The 18,775-nt window shown below is 42.2% G+C and overlaps 1 protein-coding gene and 1 pseudogene across 1 annotated transcript in view; one reads left to right on the plus strand and one right to left on the minus strand.

Annotated features, from left to right (window-relative positions):
• nompC (no mechanoreceptor potential C) overlaps window positions 1-18,775 on the plus strand; it is a 653,999-nt gene that overhangs the window by 185,486 nt on the left and 449,738 nt on the right. The window lies entirely within an intron of this gene.
• LOC136881365 (5S ribosomal RNA) lies at window positions 4,146-4,246 on the minus strand (annotated as a pseudogene).

The following is an 18,775-nucleotide window of genomic DNA, read 5'->3' on the forward strand; positions in this document are numbered from 1 at the left end:
GGAACACCACGAGTCTGGGCGTTGCCTGTGATTAGTACCACTATGTGAGGAACACCACGGATCTGGGCGTTGCCTGTGATTAGTACCACTATGTGAGGAACACCACGGATCTGGGCGTTGCCTGTGATTAGTACCACTATGTGAGGAACACCACGGGTCTGGGCGTTGCCTGTGATTAGTACCACTATGTGAGGAACACCACGGGTCTGGGCGTTGCCTGTGATTAGTACCACTATGTGAGGAACACCACAGGTCTGGGCGTTGCCTGTGATTAGTACCACTATGTGAGGAACACTAGTGGTCTGGGCGTTCCGTGTGATTAGTACCACTATGTGAAGAACACCACAGGTCTGGGCGTTGCCTGTGATCAGTACCACTATGTGAAGAACACCACAGGTCTGGGTGTTGCCTGTGATTAGGACCACTATGTGAGGAACATCACAGGTCTGGGCGTTGCCTGTGATTAGGACCACTATGTGAGGAACACCACAGGTCTGGGCATTGCCTGTGATTAGGACCACTATGTGAGGAACACTACTGGTCTGGGCGTTGCCTGTGATTAGGACCACTATGCGAGGAATTCCACAGGTCTGGGCGTTGCCTGTGATTAGTACCACTACGTGAGGAACACCACAGATCTGGGCGTTGCCTGTGATTAGGACCACTATGTGAGGAATTCCACAGGGTGTGTTGCCTGTGATTAGTACCACTATGTGAGGAATACCACAGGTCTGGGCGTTGCCTGTGATTAGTACCACTATGTGAGGAACACCACAGGTCTGGGCGTTGCCTGTGATTAGTACCACTATGTGAGGAACACCACAGGTCTGGGCGTTCCGTGTGATTAGTACCACTATGTGAGGAACACCACGGATCTGGGCGTTGCCTGTGATTAGTACCACTATGTGAGGAACACCACAGATCTGGGCGTTGCCTGTGATTAGTACCACTATGTGAGGAACACTACTGGTCTGGGCGTTGCCTGTGATTAGTACCACTATGTGAGGAACACTACTGGTCTGGGCGTTGCCTGTGATTAGTACCACTATGTGAGGAACACCACAGATCTGGGCGTTGCCTGTGATTAGTACCACTATGTGAGGAACACCACAGATCTGGGCGTTGCCTGTGATTAGTACCACTATGTGAGGAACACCACAGATCTGGGCGTTGCCTGTGATTAGTACCACTATGTGAGGAATTCCACAGATCTGGGCGTTGCCTGTGATTAGTACCACTATGTGAGGAACACTACTGGTCTGGGCGTTGCCTGTGATTAGTACCACTATGTGAGGAACACCACAGATCTGGGCGTTGCCTGTGATTAGTACCACTATGTGAGGAACACCACAGATCTGGGCGTTGCCTGTGATTAGTACCACTATGTGAGGAACACCACAGATCTGGGCGTTGCCTGTGATTAGTACCACTATGTGAGGAACACCACAGATCTGGGCGTTGCCTGTGATTAGTACCACTATGTGAGGAACACCACAGATCTGGGCGTTGCCTGTGATTAGTACCACTATGTGAGGAACACCACAGGTCTGGGCGTTGCCTGTGATTAGTACCACTATGTGAGGAATACCATGGGCCTGCGTTGCCGATGAGTGGTGCCATTATGTGAGGAACACCACAGGTATGCGTTACTTGTGACTAGTAGCGTTACATGAGGAACACTATGGTTATAATTTACCAGCGATTAGTAACATTATGAGGGGCCGATGACCTGAACTTTGGACCCCTTGAGACAACAAGCATCATCGATTTAGGTTTTAGCTTTGGAAGCAGCCCCTTGTTCAGTTTATAACATTGTTTTAAGTTATTTTGGGGGATGGTAGGGCATTGCCGGTCGGATCCATTGACTGTTTAAAGTTCATAATCATTGTTCATCGTCGTGTTTTTGAATTTCAGTCTGTTGATGGATTTTGGAATTACTTTCAATATTTTTAGCAGGATCCGCTTATTCTTTTAAAATCACATTCTTTCATTCATTTATTCATTCTTCATTATCATGTTCTGAATTCCGGTCAGTGGATGAATATTTGCGAGCCTCCGTGGCTCAGACGGTAGCGCGCCCGCCTCTCACCGCTGGGTTCCGTAGTTCAAATCGCAGTCACTCCATGTGAGATTTGTGGTGGACAAAGCGAAGGCGGGACAGGATTTTCTCTGGGTACTTCGGTTATCGCTGTCATCTTTCATTCCAGCAAAACTCTCCAATATCATTTTATTTCATCCGTCAGTCATTAGTCATTGTCCCCGAGGAGTGCGACAGGCTTCGGCAGCCGGCACAATTCCTATCCTCGCCGCTAGATGGGAGCTTCATTCATTCCATTCCTGACCAGATCGAATGACTGGAAACAGGCTGTGGATTTTCAATCGTCATTAAATTTCATCTCATCTCGTACCGTTAGTGGTGGCCGATGACCTAGATATTAGGCCCCTTTAAACAACAAACATCATCATCATTATCCTCATCAGTATGAGTTTATATATTACTCTACGAAAAACGGACAATATATATCCCATGCTTAATTGCATTTTGCTTCTTTCAGGCGAAAATGGAAGACATGTGTGAGGCGTAAGAGAATTACAAATATACATTCGAACGTGTAATTTCCCTTTCTATAGAAACACATCTTCTAAATTTTAAATTAAAATGTGGTTGTATAGTATTTCTGTTATTTAATTTCATGAGAGTTTCCTGTCTGCCTCCTTGGCTGAATGGTCAGCGTAGTCACCTTTGTTTCAGAGGGTACCGGGTTCGATTCCCGACCAGATCGAAGATTTTAACCTTAAATGGTTCGTTCCCCTGAATCGGAGGCTGGTGGTTTGTACTGCCCACTATACTCCTGTAAATCGTACACTACACACAACACTATCCTCCATTACAATAACACGCAGTTTCCACTATACGCTCATCAATGGCCTGTCTTATAAGGAATACACTAGGCTAGCAAAAACCACATGGAATTGTTATGAGAGTTTCCTAACTTGTTATTCAAATATTTAAATTTCATTTCAATGCTGGGGCTGTACCTTAATTAAGGCCACGGCCGCTTCCTTCCAACTCCTAGGCCTTTCCTATCCCATCGTCGCCATAAGACCTATCTGTGTCGTTGCGACGTAAAGCCCCTAGCAAAAAAAAGAATTCATTTCGAAATTTCATTTCTTACTCCAAATAGACGATACTCTGTGACCAATATTTCTTGAAATTTATATTTATCCATGGATTTGTGCGTAGTAAGTCGCAATAAATTTAGGCTGATTTGAGATTCCTCCCTACTAGCGCGACATAAGCGGAAACTTACTGATGCAGAATGGCATCAACTATTTTTGATATGCCAGAATATTTTAGGAGTAAATACACTTGTTTATTAAATTATTCCTTACAATTAGGTAAATATTAAACCCCATCTTTTCTTTAAGTAAATAATAATAATAATAATAATAATAATAATAATAATAATAATAATAATAATAATAATAATAATAATAATAATAATAATAATAATTTTAAAACTTCAGAATATATTTCTGGGGTCGTTGTAGTCACCAAGGTTAATTTTTATGTTTGACAGCAGTTTTTGAGGCTGTAGGTCCTTTCTGACGCCACATGATTTTTGAGATGAAAATTTCAACCCAGGACTGACCGGGATTCGAACTCCAGTCTTACGCGTGGAAACCCATCAGCCATCGCATTGAATCCCAACCGCGCTGATGGCGGATTGATTCACGTATCAATCCTAACGAGGATATTTTGTACATTTTATGTAACAGCGAGTTTCATGTGGTATGCTAGTATGTGTTGACCATGATTCATGAATTATTTAGAGTTGTACCGGGTGGACGAAATAAAACTGGCCCGGAAAATGATTACAATTGGACTGACGCGGGATTGACCTTAGTTAATGAACATTACAGGTGATGGTGGAAATGGCCTTATGTGAAGAAATGAAAAACTAAGGATCCAAAAGACGCGACTCCATTTCACTCAGAAACCACCGGGAAAACTCAAGAAGATACGTCTAGACGCTTTAACTCACCTTTCAACACGACGTTTTCTTAATTCCCACTTGCACAGATAAACTGCGTTGAAATTTCTCCGGACTTCGTTCCAGCCTTTCCTTCACTTGAGGGAATTGAGGCAACGGCACGTGGTGTTCCTAAGCGGTCACCCATCCAAGTACTGACCACGCCCAATGTTGCTTAACTGCGGTCTATTCAACATGGTATGGCCGTTGGCAAGCTAGGCTAAATGGTTAGCGTTCAGGCCGTTGGTCACAGGGGTCCCGGGTCTGATTCCCGGCAGAGTCGGAAATTGTAACCATCATTGGTTAATTTCCCTGGCACGGGGGCTGGGTGTATGTGTTGTCGTCATCACCATTTCATCCTCATCACGACACGCAGGTCACCTACGAGTGTCATATCAAAAGACCTACACCTGGCGAGCCGAACCCGTCCTGCGATCTCCCGGCACTAAAAGCCGTACGCCATTATTTTCTTCACTTGAGGAATGTTTTCTGGTGTTCGAACACTTTTCGGATAGTTACGGTTTTTATTTGCTACAGAGCCTATTTCACACCACTGCAGATTTTGCCGGAAGTTATGCTAAAACACTTCCTCTGTACTCTTGCGCAAACAGTGCCTCACATGATTTCCACGAATCGTGCTTCGCATAATACTCGATAATTAACACGCGCTGTTTTATTGCGAGTACCATTTTGTGTTGCATTCAACTGATCACTAAACACGTCTGCTCCTCTCGCTCACTCACCCGTCATGATACAGCGACGTTCTCGGGAGATGCGCACGGGCAGACATGTGACAGCAACCGAATGGTGCATCGGAATGACGGTTTCCAGCATTTGCTGTGATTGGCAGTTCTCATGTTCATTAACAAGTGTCAGTTCCGCGTCAGTCATAAATATTATCCGTGCCGGTTGTATTTTTACCACTCTGTATCAAATGAGTTCAAACTTGGAAATAACGCGTTTTCGGACTCATGTCCATATACCTGGTAACATATTCCTCACACGTAGAAGAAAATGTGCCCTCAAAGTTTTTCCTACCTTACTGTTAAGCAGTGTTGCCAACTTAGCGGATTTTCCGATAAATTTGGCGGAATTAGAAGAGTGTCGGCGGAGAAATACATCATTTAGCGGACAGCATGTTTTATGGCGGAATTCTAGGTTTATTATAGCGGTATTTAGTGTTTTATCCATTTCACATTTAAAAAAATTTGTACTCCAGTCTGTCTCCGAGCTATTCTGTAATTCTTGTCAGAAGGTAGCAGTCACACGAGGAAAAATATGTTATTTGGATTTGATGTTATGAGATCATGGTATCATAAATTTGTAATGCGTGGGGAAAGGTTACTTATCTCTTAGTTGACGAATGACGACAGATAATGAAATGGCGGAATCTTAGCGGATTTTTAGTAGTATTTGGCGAATCTTGAAAATATACGTCAGTTGGCAACACTGTTTTTACCACCTGTACCTGGCAGCTAATTGTGAAGATGTTTCGGATCTTTCCAGCCTTCGCTAAGATCTGTTTCACGGAGAAATTAAAAATAGCTGACAGGTTTGAAATATGAAGATCTACATTGGTATTGGCGATACAATTTCAAACATTTGAAAACTATACAGGATGCTCCTAATTGAGAGTCATTTTCCTGACGATAATTTTGATGCATTAATTTTATGCTGTTTTCATCACATCACATAATGAGAGGAATATCTCAGCAGGTGGCATTAAAGATGAGTATTGATAACACAGAGTTAATCTACCTAATGGATCTGTAAGATTTAATTTAAAGAGCTGACCAACGCCCTTGTATAATATCATGACTTGTGTTGATGGTGTCAGAGTGATGGATGCTTCTGCAAAATTCATGTTAGAGTAGTCAGGAGCTTAAAGGTCAAAGCACATCCATTATGTTAACTATGATATACAGTAGTTCAAGTCAAGTGGGAAGTTATGGTAAAGTTTATAGAAGGGTGTTCCCCACGAATTTGTGACACTTGCACGGAGATGGAATGTGTTGACATTTGCACGGGACGCCAAACATTCCTGGAAATTACAAAGCATGGTTATGTCAAACAGTGACACTTGTGCGGAGGCCCAAGGAGTGTTGGAAAGCAGAAGCAAGGGACGAGAATACTTATGCGGTAGAGAGATAGATAGATGCCTTTAGGTTTAATTGCTGCAGTTGATACCTTGTGACCACTAGTGTTCTGTGTTGAACTTGTGATAATTGTTCTACAGCTATAGAGTTCAGTTAGACCACCAAGGGGAAGCCTTTGTTGATTTGCAATGGACATCAGTACATTGTGGACTATACTATTAAATATCAACTGACTTATTACCGCGTAGATTTCAAGAAAAGTAAATATAAAGGAATAATAATAATAATAATAATAATAATAATAATAATAATAATAATGGTTTACGTCCCACTAACAAGTTTTACGGTTTTAGGGGACGCCAAAGTGCCGAAATTTTGTCTCGCAGGAGTTCTTTTACGTGCCGGTAAATCACGGGGCTGACGTATTTGAGCCCCTTCAAATGCCACCGGCCTGAACCAGATATTGAACTTGCCAAGTCGGCCTCAGAAAGCCAGCGCCTTAACCGTCTGAGCCACTCGGCCCGTTGTAAAGGAAGAATAACAGATGAGAAAAGTGTAGCAAAAAGATGCGAGGAAAACTGACAGTACGACTTCAACAATTTACACCGAGGAGGTAGGCCAGCTCTTCAATCGATGTTATGAAAAGGACTGTACGTGTCTATTAATACCGGAGTATATGAAAATCGAGGCTCCGTACAAGTGTCACTCCGTGCAAATGTCACCGTCCTACTTCTGACTCATCAGGTTCTGTTAGATAGAGTGAAGGGCTCCGTTCAAGTGTCACTCCGTGCAAATGTCACCATCCTACTTCTGACTCATCAGGTTCTGTTAGGTAGAGTGAAGGGCTCCGTTCAAGTGCCACTCCGTGCAAATGTCACCGTCCTACTTCTGACTCATCAGGTTCTGTTTGAGTGAAGGGCTCTGTTCAAGTGCCACTCCGTGCAAATGTCACCGTCCTACTTCTGACTCATCAGGTTCTGTTTGAGTGAAGGGCTCCGCTCAAGTGCCACTACGTGCAAATGTCACCGTCCTACTTCTGACTCACCAGGTTCTGTTCGATAGGGCTCCGTACAAGTGCCACTCCGTGCAAATGTCACCATCCTACTTCTGACTCATCAGGTTCTGTTGGATAGAGTGAAGGGCTCCGTTCAAGTGCCACTCCGTGCAAATGTCACCGTCTTACTTCTGACTCACCAGGTTCTGTTAGATAGACTGAAGGGTTCCGTGCAAATGTCACTCTGTGCAAATGTCACTCTGTGCAAATGTCACTTCGTGCATATGTTACCATCTTACTACTTTTTTTTTACAAGTTGTTTTACGTCGCACCGACTCAGAAAGGTTTTATGGCGACGATGAGACAGGAAGGGGCTAGGAGTGGGAAGGAACTGGCCGTGGCCTTAATTAAGGTAGAGCACCAGCATTTGCCTGGTGTGAAAATGGGAAACCACGGAAAACCATCTTCAGGGCTGCCGACAGTGGGGCTCGAACCCACTATCTCCCGAATGCTGGATATTGGCCGCACTTACGCGACTGCAGCTATCGAGCTCGGTCATCTCACTTCTGACTCACCAGGTTCTGTTATATAGAATGAAGGGTTCCGTGCAAGTTTCACTCCCTGCAAGTGTTCCAACCCCGTTCCTCACAGATATACAGTCGAAACTGGTTGTAATGACTCTTCAGTTAATGACCTTCAGTTAACGGTCATTGTAGGCGATAGTCGCCAAAACTAGTCTTCCTTTTTTGTTGCTAAAAGTTTTGTATCTGTACGTTTTACGCTACACACTTATACGTTTAATAAACTGAATAAAGTTAAAATTTAAAAAAAAACATACGTAAAATAAGTCCTGTATTTGCAATATAGTATTTGTGGACTGGAGCTGACTGTAATTATGCAACCAAAATATGCAGTAATAAGCGAGGAAAGAAGCAGGAACAATTTGTCAGTAATGCCGCACACGGTCTTGGCTAATAAGTTAGAGGTTCTCTTTGTCCTACCAAATTATAGAAATCGTTGAGAGTTATACAGCCAATTCCTTCACGTTGCTGACGTTCTTTTTCGATTTTCTAATTGTCATCTTTTGTGATTTTTCTTCAGTAGTAAACACTTTCAATTTCTTATGCGTCATTTTGTCTATGTAACAGACATACTCAAATGAAATCTACAGTCTACTGAAAAGGAGAGGTTGAAAATAAGTTCTAGCGTTGTTGTCAGCAATCCCCAAATACGTAACAAACAAAATCAACATTGAACGTCGTAACCGATACATATCTCCGAAAATGTGATGAAAATACGTCGTTTTATACGGTATGTCGTAATAACTAAAGCTCGGATTTTTATGCAGTGACAGGTTAGATTGCAAACTAATTCGGTTAGCAGGAAGTGTCGGCCACCCGCTCTTCGATAATGTAGCAAAAGTAACATGAATTATAGTGGTTTTGATGGGCCGTACCCCTAATGTTTATGCAAACCTGATAGCTTGATCGTTGTAAAGGTAGACTATACTTGCTACTCGCTTGAGGAAATTTGCATTCTAACCTATTAATGCATAAAAATCCGGGCTCTAGTAATAACCCATGTACTAAGCGACTTTTAAATGATCAATTTGCTTTACATCGCACGGACACTTATAGGTCTTATGGTGACGATGGGACAGGAAAGGGTTAAGAGCTGGAAATAAGCGCCATGCCCTTAATTAAGGTACAGCCCCAGAATTTGCCTGGTAATAATAATAATAATAATAATAATAATAATAATAATAATAATAATCGTATGGCCTCAGCTACCGTGTGCAGACATTTCAATTTGACGCCATCTGGCTGTCTGCTCGTCAGTTTCGACGTTCCGTTTTACTGTAGGTCCCCACTAGATGGCAGACCGAGTAAACTGAAACTCTCTTGGGCGTCTATGGCTGAGATTTAATGAATTTTGTCGGGTAAACACCAAATGTGTCACCAGAGATCTTTTTCATGCCGACATCGTACGACATGGAGTGTCGAATGGACTTTTTTCCGCCCTTCAAAAATCCGACTACCTCTGCCGGGTTTGAACCCGCTATCTTGGGATCCGGAGGCCGACACTCTACCGCTGATCCACAGAATCCACAAAATTGCCTGGTGTAAGAATGGGAAACCACTGTAGACCATCTCCAGGACTGCCGACGTTGGCGTTCGAACCAACTATCTACCGAATGCAAGCTCACAGCTTCGCGACCCTAACCGCATGGCTAACTCGCTCGGTACACAAAGATTGAAGGAAGATATCAGAGCAGAAGTTTCAGCACTTACAGGAACTGAAAACTGTCCTAGCAGAGGACTGCTATTGCTGTTATAACAACCTTCCCGACGATGATAAGTAAAGTTTTATTTTGAGCTTCGTGTGATTTCAGTGTCACTGATTATTCGTAATAGGTTAGTATGAACACTGTGGGATTAAAAGTGTGATTGTATCATAGGAAGACGTGTATATACTACACTGTTATGCATTATTGTGATCATCCAGACTGCTCGAGGCTGTGACTTGACATAGGATCATTTTATACTTTTCATTGTATTAAATGCGGACAAACTGTTATTGTGAAGACAAAGAAAGTCATTAACGTATAGTTGATCGTATCTTGAGCTTTATGGCGTCACTGGCCTAAATACATTATTTAACAATTCATTCTACGTTGTCTTCGTTTATAATGTACAGCGCAGTCGGTATACATTTTCATCTCTTTTTTATGAAAATTGTGGTGTAACCCACAAAATTATTTCAACATGGCATAAATACCAAAAGTTGTAAATTAATTGTTAAAGACTGTTAATTAATGAAATTACAACGACGACAAAATTAGCTTTTAAAGTGAGAGCTTAAGAGAGATTTTTGCCTCTACTCTAATATTTCATTTTCGGAGTAACCATCGATATGTTATTTCTTAAAATACCAACCCTGGAATATTTGTGTCAAGTTGTATATCTTTCCTTAATTACGACCGTAAGTTATCAGTTTTAGTTTCATTTACCCTCAAACTTAGCATAACTCAAAAACTAATGTTGATGATATTTTAAATGTCAAAATTACAAAAATAGGTTTTCACTGTAAATTTTATGTCGAGTTTATGTCGACAGATTGTATCAAAAATCAAGACCAATACAATCTAGTTAATCTACTTAATGGATCTACAAGAAATAAATGAAGTAACCAACGCCTATGCATAGAAATATCATGAGCTTGTAAATGAGGTCAGCGTAATTAATGCTTCTGTAGAGTTCAGATTGATGATGTGGAAGCAGACACGTTTGCTGCGTTACCACACAGTTCATATCGCGATCGTAGGCTCATTACCTTCAGTTATACGCCAGTTCCGAGCCATAAATATGTACATTCTCAGTTTAAAACTTCAACACTCACAGATCGAAATTTGGATGTTGGCCGCCTTTGTAAGAAACCAGGAACGATGTCACTTTAATATCACGCTCTTATTGAAGAGTATCAAAGTTAACATAAAAAACTGCCCCTTCTGAAGGTTTACGGTATATTTATTTATTTATTTATTTATTTATTTATTTATATATTTATTTATTTATTTATTTATAATAGTGGCGAAGTTAGGACTCATGGTCCTCCGTTACACTTAACTACGTCATTGTACAGAAAAACTGTGGAGAATGTTAAATATTTTTGTACCGGGCGGTACACCTCCACGCCGCTAATTCAAATATTGCGCCAATTGAAATTTCTCTACTTGAGAAACTTGGAACTTTAACTACTGAACTAATTCAACGGTTATTCAGAAGATGTCACTGAGTGTTTTCTTTTTTTGCCTTTTGTTTTTCAACGATTAAGAGGTGTGGACAATCTCTAACAGATGTCTCTACCAAAAACTATGGTAACACACTCTGGTGCAATGGAATGAACTTTCTTGAAGAAATATGGTATTCCTAAGTTTTGTTTTTACTAAATTTTGTTCTGTAGTTTGTGGATTGGCAATATAAATCCTTTCTTTCCGCCTGTTTTGAATGTAACCAATCAGGAATTTATGTAACTAATTTTCCACCAATAAGGTGTTTCTTCCTCGTCTTGTGTATTAGTTTTTGCTGTTATCCAATAAAAACGGAAGGGTGTGTCTACTCATTCCTGAAAGGTCTCGAATGTTCCACGAGGGTATAAAAACTGCTGATTTTCTTGTCTCGGTGCCACTTCAGTAACATCTTTGTTAGTGTGTGAATATGTAGCAGGGGGCGGGAAGCGCCTCTTTCTTCAAGCAGCAGTGCATCTACAAGGTAATGGCCTGTTAACATCTTCATTTCTTGCTAGCTCAGCAGTTTAACTCTCGGGGAGGGTTCGAAACCTTTAGTATGTAACCTACCTTGAAAAATGTAAATTCTTTTCTGTCTATGTAAAATCTATAAATTATAAATCTATAAATTACTGTAAAGCGGGGATAGAGAACTCCCCTTCATTTTGAATAGGATGTGACTGCGTTTTCATAACCGTTCTTCTTTAATGTAGTAAAGTTTTCTCATACGTGTCACCTCCCTAGCTTGGGATTAGCCCCTGTATGATCGGCCTAGCGCCACGTAGGTTTTAGACAAAAACTTGGTGTAGGAGTGCAAGTTATCGCCTCCATTCAATTTTGTATTTTGGGCCATTTACTTAACCCGTTTTGTTTTCCTTCCTGCGAAGGCCCAGTAGATTGGGTATTAGATACCCCTGTTTTACTGTATGCGTGCCTTGAGGGCAGTTAATGTAAAGTCAGTTTATGGCCTCTTAAATAGGCTTGAAGACTTTGAGAGCGCATCTGCTCTTTCTTGTGTGTGAAACGTGCCTCTAGGGGGCTTAACATGGTAATTAGGAGCAAGTGCTCCTCGTACTTAGGGGTTTTCTGCCCTTTAGCAATTGTGGTGGTGAGCTGAGACCTCAGAAATTAATCTTGGGGCTCGAAGCCCAAATCTTGTAACGAATTGTAATTTCTTAACGTGTTTTCCTGCTACTTGGTACCTGTTACTCTGTTGTTATTTGTTGATTTTGAAAAAAGAAAATATAACCTTGGTTAAAGTTTTAAATTAACTTTAATTTTGTAGTTGAGACCTATTCCAGCCCGCACCTTCTTTCACCTCTAACTACCATGGATAACTCCGTAACAATTTTAAAAGAAACTAATTTGAATCATAAATTCAAAATAAATGGAACATCATCATTATACCAATATGAACATATCATTTGTCAAACTACTGAATGAAATGTAATGAAAAATAAGTTTAAATTAATTTAAAGATAATTAAAGATAAGAGAATATACACCATCCATACACCATCAAAGAGCAGAACAATACCAACATGCTTCGATTAGAATCACCTCAAGTCTGTTACGACATCAGTGAATGATTTTAATACATTTTTATTTAGAATTGTTTCAAGTTAGCCCTAATAATAATAATAATAATAATAATAATAATAATAATAATAATAATAATAATAGGTCCCAGGAATTAACCTGGGAGGAGTCCATGTGGCTTTTGTCATCACATGGCTCTGGGCAAATGGGAGTGAAACGCGTCGTTGCTTGTCATCTGCAACTATAACATATTGGGTTCAGCAAGAGAACCCAACTTAGCCTCTTTCACTCCAACTCCAGCATGTAACCTACAAGAGGTGTCCCTGTTAAACCGAGCAACCCAGTGGAAGGTTGGGTAACCAATCCCAGCGGGAAACTGGGTCGGTGAGCCGATCAGTGCTGGTGGCTTCAAGGCTTACAACCTTGATAGTTAAAAACCCGTTACCTTTTAGGTAACCACCATTACGACTCTCGTAATACTCGAAACATGGAGACAAAGAATATTCAGAAATGTACCCCAGGTGGTAAACAATCCACCCCCACACAGTCTGGGGCAAGCAGGTCATCGGATTCTGGGGAACCTGCACCTTCATGCTTCCCACTTCTATCTAATTCTGCTAAACGACAACCAAAGAGAAACATCGAGTACTTTGCTACAATAAATATTAATTCCCTACTGAAGGTAGGTAAGCTCAAACAAACGCTTGACGTGCTGGAAAAGTACAAGGTTATGATAGCAGCGCTACAAGAGACTCGGTTTACCGACGAGGATACAATAGAGTCCGGAGTGTACAGAATCTACAAGGGGAAACCTGGTGAAAGAGTTATCAAGACACTTCCACAATTTGGTACTGGGTTCGCGGTACACCACAAGATGGTTGACCATATTTTAGATTTCACTTCACCTAACGGAAGGACCTCCGCATTATCCTTCAGGTCTCGTAATAGAGCATACACAATCATAAATTTCCACTCACCCACGAATGACACAAACCGTTCAAACCTGGAAAATGTAGAACAATGCTGGGCCACCTTAGAAGAAACTCTAGATATGATCCCTTCCCACCATTCCATTATACTCATGGGAGACTTCAATGCACAAGTCGGTAAGGAGTGGAAGTACCGGAAGATAGTAGGCCATTATCCAGCCCATAAGAGAACAAACAGAAATGGAGAACGTCTCATTGAACTCTGTGACAAGTACAACTTAGTCCTAAAATCAACAGCCTTCAAACATCTACCTAGAAAGGCCAAAACATGGAGGAGTCCAAATCCTATGCTTGGTGAATTCCAGTTAGACCATGTTGCTATAGCACGGCAACATCATACAGACATACAGAACGTCAAGGTATTACGAGGAGCCAACATAGATTCTGATCACTACCTTTCACTTGTAAAGATTAATATGCAACCCTTTAGAAAAACACCAACTCTCCAAAGTAGTCATAAGATACCCAAGTTCAACACTCTGCGACTGCACGATGAGGATTGTGATTTTCAGGATACCCTCAGGAAGAATACAGAGAAAGAAGGATGGCCTGCCTTACAAAAGGCGTTGCTGGATGCCGCTCAAGAAACTATCCCTGCCTCATCAACCAAAGGCAAACACCCATGGTGGAGTTCAAAGTGTGATGAGGCTATAGAAGAAAGGCGTAAAGCCTGGACTAGGTGGAACCAACATAAAACTGAAGCCAATTATGAAGCCTTCCTCATGCAAAGAAAAGCTACAGCTAACACCATCCGCAGTGCCAAGAGAAATTACCTCAGGAGCCTAATGCAAGAGGCTGAAAATAATTTTCAGAGAAACAACTCAAGAGACCTGTACAAAGGACTTAAGAAGCAAACGACCCAGTACACAGCTCCTACCCTCATCCTCCACGGGCCAGATGGAAAACTTCAACTGAACAATAAAGACTGCACCAAAACTCTTGCAGATTATTTCCAGAAGCTACTAAACGCAGAGGAACCTAAAGAAAAACTTATTTTCCATGAGCCTTCACACAGGAACCCTGATTCTCAACCACCTACGAGAGAAGAAATAAAGGACATCATCGCTGGTCTCAAGAACAACAAGGCTTCAGGTGAAGACGGCATAGTTGCCGAGATGTGGAAACATGCAGATGACCAGTCTTTGGAGAGCATCCATCAAATCATAAAGGACATATGGACAACAGAGTCCCTACCCGAAGGATGGACGTCTGCCGTGATTCACCCCCTCCACAAGAAGGGAAGTAAGACAGATCTCAACAATTATAGAGGTATTTCCTTGTTACAAATTACCTACAAGATCCTCTCTGTAGCTCTGCTTAATAGAGTCACCACACAGCTAGACTCACAGTTAGGTGAATACCAAGCTGGTTTCCGTAAGACTAGATCTTGTCCAGAACAGATACACAATCTTAAGACAGTTCTCAATTACAAAAGCCGAGGTGGACATCCCTGGGTGGTGGTCCTAGTAGATTTTCAGAAAGCTTATGACTCTGTGGACAGAGACACCCTTTTCTCCATACTATGGGAACTTGGTCTGGATGGGAAGACCCTACGATTGATTCAAGCCACTCTGAGGAACACGACGTCCAAGGTCAGGTTCAGAGGTGAACTATCTGAAAGCTTTCCAATCAGAACAGGAGTTAGACAGGGTGATGGTCTCTCCTGCATTCTCTTCAACTGTGTCCTGGAAAAGATCATTAGAGAATGGAGAACTATGCTACCACCGGGAGCTGGACTGAAGCTTGGGTACAAGAGAGACAACCTCATTGTCCCGTGCCTAGCCTTTGCCGATGACCTCATTCTACTGGCAAACAATATAGAGGAGGCTACCTACAACTTACAGAGTCTTTATTGTGTAGCAGTTAAGACTGGTCTGAAAATCAGCATCCAGAAGACTGAATTTATGACCAATATCAAGGAGGCCCCTTCTACAATTCCTCTCACAGACGCTACCATACGAAAAGTACCTGCGGTTAAGTACTTGGGAGAATGGATCTCTGCGAATCAGAGCGAGAACCCAGCCATAGATGCCAGATGTACCAAGTTTGAAAGGGCTTATCACTCGTGTCGTAGTATCTATTCATCTAAGTGCCTCTCCAAGAACCTCAAGCTCAGACACTACAACTCGGTAGTCAAACCATCTGTTCTGTATGCATCTGAGTGCCTTGTAATGGCTAGGAAGGGCCCACTCAGAAAGCTGGAGTTAAAAGAGAGGAAGATCCTGAGGAGGATATTAGGACCAATCAGAGAGGAAGGAGGCACTTACAGAATCCGCCATAATAATGAACTGTATGAACACCAGGAGGACATCGTCACGTCTATAAGGAAAAGGCGCCTGACCTTTTATGGACACTTGGCCCGCCTGGATTCCGAAAGACTCACCAAAAAGATATTCACAGTAACAGGAAGAGGCAAGGCTTCTAAGAACAAATGGATCACGTCAGTTAAGTCAGATATGGAACAACTAGATATCCCACCGGGACAAACTCATGACCGACTACTGTTCCGTCAAGCCATCCGACACGGAGTTTTCCCAACGTCCCTTACAAGTAAGAAGACTACAGGAACTAAGTGGACCGAGGAGAGAAAGCTGGCTCATAGTCAGCAAATGAAGGAGTATTGGAAGAAGAAGAAAGCAACAGCTTTACCCAAGAGTAGATACGAGCCCCGTGGTCCTCAGTAGGCCTAAACGACAAAGAAGAATAATAATAATAATAATAATAATAATAATAATAATAATAATAATAATAACAGATAGGATTTCGGTGACGCTGGGGGATTTCAAACTGCTGGGACCGAAAATAAAGATCTTAAGTAAAGTATAGGGCTAAATTTCTCCGGCATTTAAATGGAAAGCTACTGAAATTTTTAGACCTGCCGACGATGTCGTCGCATGCATAAGAGTAAGTTGCTTCCTATGTCCATTTGTTTGGACGTATTCCTAAAAATCAGATGAGAGACAGTGAGAAAATTCAATCATTTACACGATTATTTCATCACATTAATGCTGGAATTCGTGAAAGATAAATATATGTTCCTAAAAAGGGTTTCTGATCACCCTCAATCATTTTGTGGTATCCCATGAAATAGCTCCTTCGATGTGATCCATTGAAGTGTACTGGTCTGCTGGCTGGACCTGTTGTCAATTTGCGTGTGAAATGGCGGACTAAGCGAATCACTTCTTGACAATAAAAGCAACTTCATAGCGTCCTCGTTTCTCTTTCGCAGAGATGTACACACTATGGTGTTACGTGCAGAAGTGACATTGACCTTTTCAATGAGTCACAGGGATTCCACAAATATATGTCTCCTGGCGTATTAGTTCCCGCACAAAGAAGTTTAATGTTACTGTCTGGAGGAGGTCTCTGCCATTCCAGGTCCCAATAGATGGATTCTTATTCAGCTTCAATTTGAGTGTCCAGTTTCGCATGTTGGGCCTGTCCCACCTCAGCATGCTCGGTAGCGCATTTCACATTACCTGGCCGAGAATCAGGGCGCCTCAGTCGTTAGTTGGATCGCTTGGAATTAATTTCCCTTGGATCATACTCGTATGTTCCATTAGAGGCTGTCGTGGAAACAAAGTAGGTGGTTCCTCTTGTTTGACATTTTTTTACAATTTGTTTTACGTCGCACCGACACAGATAGGTCTTACAGCGACATTGGAATAGGAAAGGGCTAGGAGTGGGAGGGAAGCGACCGTGGAATTAAGGTACAGTCCTAGCATTTTCCTGGTGTGAAAATAGAAAACTACGTAAAATAGATTTTAGGGCTGCCGATGGTGGGGCTTGAACCCACTATGGATGCAAGCTCACAGCTGCACGCCCCTAAACGCACGGCCGAGAATCAGGGCGCCTCAGTCGTTAGTTGGATCGCTTGGAATTAATTTCCCTTGGATCATACTCGTATGTTCCATTAGAGGCTGTCGTGGAAACAAAGTAGGTGGTTCCTCTTGTTTGACATTTTTTTACAATTTGTTTTACGTCGCACCGACACAGATAGGTCTTACAGCGACATTGGAATAGGAAAGGGCTAGGAGTGGGAGGGAAGCGACCGTGGAATTAAGGTACAGTCCTAGCATTTTCCTGGTGTGAAAATAGAAAACTACGTAAAATAGATTTTAGGGCTGCCGATGGTGGGGCTTGAACCCACTATGGATGCAAGCTCACAGCTGCACGCCCCTAAACGCACGGCCAACTCACCCGCGAATTATCCTATGTGTTGACTACGCTGGATAGTCCATCCGCTTTGGGGACGATTTCTCAACTCCAGGACAAGACACAACAACAAGCTAGTTTGTTTGCTTATACCTGCAATCTATTCGGTTCCCCATAATCAGTCGTCATGTAACAGGGAAAAGGTTTCTGCTAGGCTGCCCGTAACATGGCGACAGACGCTTTATGCAGCCGACCCTAACATGGACAACGGACGTTGCATTATAGTAACATTGCCACCACATTGCCCACCTAAGTGGGCCGTTGAACATTGGCCTCTCATTAGGACGCCGAGTTATTTATCTCCGCCCTAAATTCATCGTTTCCTGCTGTGCGGTTTTCTCTATTCCGTAGCAAGGCGTATTATACCCTGGACAGACATCCAGAGACTGGTTTTAATAATGTTGGCAAAGAATTAAAATAAACGTAGGTACCGAGCTCGATAGCTGCAGACGCTTAAGTGCGGCCAGTATCCAGTATTCGGGAGATAGAAGGTTCGAACCCCACTGTCGGCAGCCCTGAAAATGGTTTTCCGTGGTTTCCCATTTTCACACCAGGCAAATGCTGGGGTTGTACCTTAATTAAGGCCACGGCCGCTTCCTTCCCACTCCTAGCCCTTTCCTGTCCCATCGTCGCCATAAGACCTATCTGTGTCGGTGCGACGTAAAACAACTAGCAAAAAAAATTAAGAAAATTAACGTAAATATCTAAAACACACATTAAATTCTATTAAAATGTGCATTTTGGTACTAAGCAATCACCGGTACAATGCATGCACACATTTCGTACTCATTAATTATTTAGGATCCTTTCAACCTCCTATTGGTTACGATTACACAACTTCCTTGACTATTGATGTTCTTTATTTTACGCCAAACCTCCTTCATTTTCTTGGTCCGACTCGTTGACTAAATGCTCAGCGTACTGGCCTTCGGTTCAGAAGGTACCGGGTTCGATTCCAGGCCGGGTTGGGGATTTTAATCGCTTCTGATTCATTCTGCTGGCTCGGGGAATGGGTGTATGTGCCCGTCCCAACACTCTCCTCATCTTATTCAGACAACACATTACACTACCAACCACCACAGAAACACGCAATAGTGATTACATCCCTCCGCATAGGGTTGG

Source organism: Anabrus simplex, chromosome 9 (genome assembly GCF_040414725.1).
Source record: "Anabrus simplex isolate iqAnaSimp1 chromosome 9, ASM4041472v1, whole genome shotgun sequence".
NCBI classification, from domain to species: domain Eukaryota; kingdom Metazoa; phylum Arthropoda; class Insecta; order Orthoptera; family Tettigoniidae; genus Anabrus; species Anabrus simplex.